General features: G+C 46.1%; 1 long non-coding RNA gene across 4 annotated transcripts in view; it reads left to right on the top strand.

Annotated features, from left to right (window-relative positions):
- Positions 1–299: 299 nt before the first annotated feature.
- LOC101748992 overlaps positions 300–6000 on the top strand; it is a 54589-nt gene continuing 48888 nt past the window's right edge. For all 4 annotated transcript variants that reach the window (XR_005856343.2, XR_005856340.2, XR_005856337.2 and 1 more), the window contains exons 1-3: positions 300–382; positions 4797–5000; positions 5604–5710. This is a non-coding gene — a long non-coding RNA (uncharacterized LOC101748992). The remainder of the gene's footprint in view (positions 383–4796; positions 5001–5603; positions 5711–6000) is intronic.

Below are 6000 nucleotides of genomic sequence, written 5' to 3'. Positions count from 1 at the left end.
TGAGGGCTGATTTGCTAATGGGAAATGTTCCTACCTATCTTGTGTTCAATTTACCTGGATTTAATCTCCTTGGTTTGAATTAGCAGAGGAGAATGTGTTTATGTCTGTATCCATAGATGGAAATAGAGATAGACTCCTTACTTGAGTGCACAATGTTTATTTTATCCTAAAAGTTTGTTTTCCTTTCCCCCCTCCCACTACAGTGTCACTGCTGCTGTATTTTATTAGACCTCTGGTTTTCATTATGCAAAAAGTCAAAACTGGAACGCTGTAAATCTCCCCTCTCCTTCCCGCTCGCTGCTCTGAAGCCCGGCTGCCATTCGATGCCTGACGGCTTCTCCTACCAACGCACACTATTTCCAGGGGCTCTGGGGAACTGGAGGTGAGAACAGGGAACTGGGAGGGGGAGCCTGCTTGCCCAAGGCTTGTTAACCTGAGCGCACACTCTCTTTCTCAAATTTGTTTTCTCAGCTGGTGGCACAGTCACTGCCCCAGCACCATCAGTCCAGCAGAGAGCAGTTCCATTTGAGATCTGAAGGCAGATTTTTAAAGAAGTGGTTGGGCGGGGGGGGGGGGGGGGGGGGGGGAGAGCTTAATAACAGCTTAGAGCCTGACTCTGCGTGTTTTCTTAGTATATTGAAATACGAACTGTGTAAACACGCTCCGCATTCCACCTGCTCAAGCATCTGCCAAAAATCTCACAAAAGCCCTTTGCTCCTTTACACCCTCCTGTTCCGCCTGCCCTCCTCCCAGCAAGCTCTCCTGCACCACCTCTCTGTCCCACTTCCCACCCAGTCTCCGCAAACACATGCTCCGTTTTGTTCCTGCTGTAGTTGCACATTTCCAACCTCTACTTGCACCTAGCATGCGGTGCCTTTCCCAGCCTCCTCTTTCTTAGGGTTGGGACTCACTACAGTCTCAGAGCACTGCTTGGTGCCGATGCTTGTCAGGTTATTGTTGTTCTTCCAATAGTATTTACTATTCTTACACATAAGTGTGGCAGCAATCACCTCAGAGACCAAATGCTTTCCACACCAAAACTTGGAGCAAAGCAGAAAGGGTTGCACCCACATGCTCTGCTCGTTACCTGTCTGCCTCTGACAGGGGAGCAATTTCCATCCAGATGGCAAGCCATCAAGGGTTTTACACTTTTACACTTAGTAAAAACACTGAACAAAGAAGGGCCTTTTCCATCGCGCTCTGAAAGAGAGCAGGCTGTGCTGGCGTCTCCAAGAGAGCAGATTTCCCCTTGGCATGACCTGCTGCCAGCATCCAGCAGTGGGACACAGGCAGCAAACCACATTTCTGCTGTGCCGTGCCAGCCTCGAGGGCTGTGTGAGTAATGTGGAGCAAGCCGAACAGCCTCAAGCCATCTTCCTTGTTTCTTGTGTCAGGTGTGACCACACCACCTGGGCCCTGGGGTGCGTAGGGCTCCGTGGGGTTCCTGGTAGCACATGTCAGGAAGTGCAGAGGTTTGGGGCTGGGAAGTTGAAAACAGAACACTTTTGGCTCTGTTAGCTGCAGCAGGCAGTAAGCCTTGCTGCGATTGCATCAGACTGCAAGAGGCTGATCTGAAAAAGAACAAGGAACTGTGATTTAGGGCTAAGACAAAACTGTTTTCATTTGACTGTGGAGGGAGGGCACCATCTCAGCTACCCACGATATGGGGTGGTGATGTTCAGTCAGTTTTCCCACCGTCATACAGCCTTTGTACAACTAGTATAGATACATACGTAAGTAGCTAGTTTCTAAGTTTCATTCATACTAGCTGGAAAAAAAAAAAAAAGAGTCATAGATTCATGGAATGGTTTAGCTTGGAAGAGACCCTAAAGTCCACCCAGCTCCAACCCCATGCCATGGTCAGGGCTGCCCCCACCAGCTAACACTGCTCAGGGCCCCATCCAACCTGGCCTTGGGCACCTCCAGGGATGGGGCACCACAGCTTCTCTGGGCAGCTGTGCCACTGCCTCACTGCCCTCTGAATAAGAATTTTCCTCCTAACATCTCACCTACATCTCCCCTCTTTTAGTTTAAAGCCATCCCCCCTTGTCCTATCACTATTAGACCACACAAAAAGTTAGTATCCCTCCTGTTTATAAACTCTGTGTGGGAAGGACACAATGAGGTCTCCCTGGAGCTTCTTCTCCAGGCTGAACAAGCCCAGCTCCCTCAGCCCGTCCTCATGGGAGGAATGCTCCAGCCTTCTCCTATGGCTTCTTCCACCTCATAAGGGTGCTCTTACTATCTTTAGCTCTCAAAATACTTCATACTGTGAAGTGTGAACCACAGTGTTCATATCTCAGCTCTGGTCCTTTGTGGTCTGGTGGTTATGAGGGTAACTGTTCTGACTGGTTTGAAAAGTGCCAGTAAAATACCACCAAAATAAAGCTGCCTACACCCAGGGGTCTGGCCTGGTCAGGACAGCCGGGCAGTGGAGCTGGGAAGGCCTTGGCAGGGCCTTGGTAGGCCCCAGGCTTCATAGGGCAGCTCCTAGCTGGGAGTAGGCCCTACACTTCATGGGACAGAGGACGGGAAGGGCAGGCACTGCTGTTGCTGATGTTTCACTGGTACTTGGGTATCTCTGCTGTTCACTGGGCCTTTTTGAGGCTGCAGCATCTCAGTGGGTCAATGCAATGAGAGAGAGAATTTAAAGAGAAGCTTTAACATGATGGTCTGACTGCATAGATCTTAACAAGGTCTTTAACTGGATTGTTTCATCTTTTGAAATTATCTTCAACTCCTGTGTGTTTGGGGGGCAGGGAGGTGGGAGATGACACTTGTTTGTTTTGTTTTCTTTTCCTGATATGGGGAATCAGCCATTTTAGGAGAGTAGTTGCTGTGGTGTATCATCCACACTCTGTATTCTCCTGGGACCAATGCTTGGGATTTTTTCATTCTTTTTTTCCTTGCCTTGCACTTTGTTCCTGCATATATTTCTTCCTGAAACAGGAATCAGGCTAAATGTCCTCACAGTCCTTTCCAAACTCTTGGCATTAGAACCACCCTTCCCCTTTGCCTCTCCCCGCCAAGTGATGTGTGCAACAGAGCTCAGAGCGGGGAAGGGAAGGGAGGAGGAAGAGGAAATCATTCACCCCACCCTTCCAACCAGAAGCAGGATCCTGAAGTGGCTGCTCAAATGAAAGAAAGTCACAATCAAAAGAAAAAAAAATAAAGAAAAAAATATAAAAAAAATACAAAAGGTATTCCCACCCCCTGCCCTGTTAGAATCATGATGTCTGGGTGTAACCCACGCACAGACACCAGCAGCTCTTGCCAGAAGCTCATCAGATGTCAATGAAAAGCTGAGACCACTCGGAGAGAAGCAGTAGTTCTAAGCAGGCCTGTGCTTTGCTTGAGGAAGGTGTCCTGATATCCTCTCCACTAAATTCAGCTTGCTGAAAGCTGTCCCTTGGCTATCAGAATTCCTCATCGCAAAGTGCAGTTGAACTCAACTGTTTCTAACTCAGGGCAAATGCTGTCCTGTCTCCAGATATTTTTCTAGAAGGTTGCTGTGAAGGACTGAGAAACGGACGTGTATATTTGTTCCCTGAAAAGAGGAAGGGTCATTAAACTGGAACATCAAGTATGCTTTTGAAAGAATTGCATTACATCAGAACGAGCCAGAAATAAGATACCGTTTGTTAACTTTACTAATCCATTAAAAATACATTGGGCAACTGAACTATTATTTGTAACTCTCTGCAATCTCTCTTACAGCAAGGAAACAATGTCCGACTGTGTTTAGGTGTGGTGTGTTCTCAGAGCACATAAAGCTTTCAGCAGCTTTGTATGAGGCTGATTTTGATTTTAGGTAACAGCACATACTGAATCAGCTGGGGAAAGAAACTCTCCAACCAGAAATCTACTAGCAGTAAATTATCTGGAATTTCAAATGTCCCACAGATATATTTATCATATTATCCCTATATTCATGAATTTGTGCGTGGGAGGGGAGGAGGTCCTTGAAGCTGCAAATTGTCAATCCACATTCAGTACTTCAGACTGAGTCAAGTCATTCTCGCCTTTTCTTTTAAGCTGGACGCAACTAGAAAATAATTATGTGGTTGAAATGAAAGATTTTACCTTGGGTAGTACTTTATCGTACTAAGTATTCCTGTGTTGGTAAGAACAAGTTCACTGACTTGTTCTCCATCACTACCATGAACTAAAGGGAGGATGGAAATGAACTGAGAAAATTTTTCTTCTGTTTTAATCTTATTAATCTTTTTTGCTCTGTTCCAGTTAAAACAAAAGCAAGAACTGTGGAGACAGATTGACCCTGTAATAGCAAAAGCATGGTTCAGTGCATCTTTATATCTGTGACTGGGCTTTTCCTGTCCTCTAGATCTAAAATTGAAATGGCTTTTCTAGCTTTCAGCAGAAGGCGGTTGCACTCTGAAGATAAAAATGTACTTCTGAATTGAAAAATATAGTTTCCTTTAGGATGCTTTTTAGAACATCAGGGTGCTTAATAGTAGAGGTGGTGGCTGACAAGAGAAATTGTATTATAGGCACCTCATGTTATCAGTGAAGGACAAAAAATTCCCTGAATGGATTAAAATTGCCTGAAAACATAGCAGTGACAAACCCATGGCTGATATTTCCTGTCTTGCTGAGAGTTCAGGTTCTAAATTTAGGGCTCTAAATAAGTGATCTGATGTATGAAGGGCCTGTAGTGCCAATCAGAGTCAATGGGGAGAGCTGATGCCTTCATGCCTTTCCAAATCAGGACATTTAAGTCTAAAGCACGTTCTGGGAACCCAGCTTTTCCTTATTGGCTTCACTTTCCCCAACAGTCAGATGGAGCCATGGCCCACCAAGCGGCAAGCAAGGGGTGCTATGTGAAACCGTTTCTCTATCAAGCCTGCCCCCCCTGCCCACTGCTGGGATCTGCTCAGAAGGGACCTCAAGAATTATGGGATCCACCTGTACCAGCCAAGCCTGCTGCCAGGACCAGCCCTGGGCACCTGGCCCAAGGCAACACATTTTTAGGTGCTTAGGTAAGTACAGACCCAGCAAACCAGGGGCTGCTGTCAGTCCTCTGCCCCTCGGCAAGGATGGTAGGAGCTGGAGGGTGGGAAAGAGGAGAATAGAAGCAAGGACGGGCTTCCAGCACTGTAGCCACCTCACCTCTGACTGGCTAGTATTTTTTACTAACTATTGAGAAAACTGTCTTAATCTATTGTGCAATTACAACAGCAAAGCACTTACCTGCCGTCATGCCTCAGCAGCAGTACCTAAACAAGCTGTTCAATAAAGATGGCTGCTGTTTCCTCGTTGCTGATGAAGGATCTACTTGTGTATGCTGGAGAATCTTCTTTCCAACAAAGCAGCTCAGGCACCTGTTCCTTTCTTACAAGATACTCTGCCAAGTGCTCAGCCCACCACAGTTCATCCTACCTCCCAAAGTAGTCCTTCAGAGCCCTTCCCTGAGCTTAAGCATAGAAAGTTGGAGCTTTTTCTTTTCTTTTCTTTTTTTTTTTTTTGGAGAAAGAGAAGATAAAGACTCTTATGACGCATCTATAAAAAGGAGGGGGAAATGGATCCGTGTTTTTGTCTTGCCTTGCTTTTCCTGGCACTTTGTTTTTATTGCTCCAAATCAGATGCTCTGAAGGATGACTGCCACACTGCCACTCCATGTTTAAAACATCGGCATACTACCATTTCTCTCAGGAAACCTCATGACCAGAGGAACCCTGGAGCCTGTGTGGTAAGCAGTTTTGGTAAAGTCAGCAGCAACATCTTCTTCGGTCAGATGTCAACAGGATCTAGAAGCCTCTGCCTCTCCCAGGAGCAAAGACAGCCCCCAACTCCCTGCAAGGGACAGGGCCACCTGATGCACAGAGAGCAGTATCTCCCATTTTTTGGATGGATTTGTACAGAGACAGTGATTTTGTAATCACAGTATTTGCTGATTCTTCCCAATATGTATCACTTTCAAATCTATTAAACAATTCCTAAGAAATGTAGAAAAGGTGTAGGAAATCACGGACTTCAGGT

The sequence above is a fragment of the Gallus gallus genome, chromosome 2 (genome assembly GCF_016699485.2).
Source record: "Gallus gallus isolate bGalGal1 chromosome 2, bGalGal1.mat.broiler.GRCg7b, whole genome shotgun sequence".
NCBI classification, from domain to species: Eukaryota; Metazoa; Chordata; class Aves; order Galliformes; family Phasianidae; genus Gallus; species Gallus gallus.
This window is presented reverse-complemented; position numbering and strand designations above follow the sequence as displayed.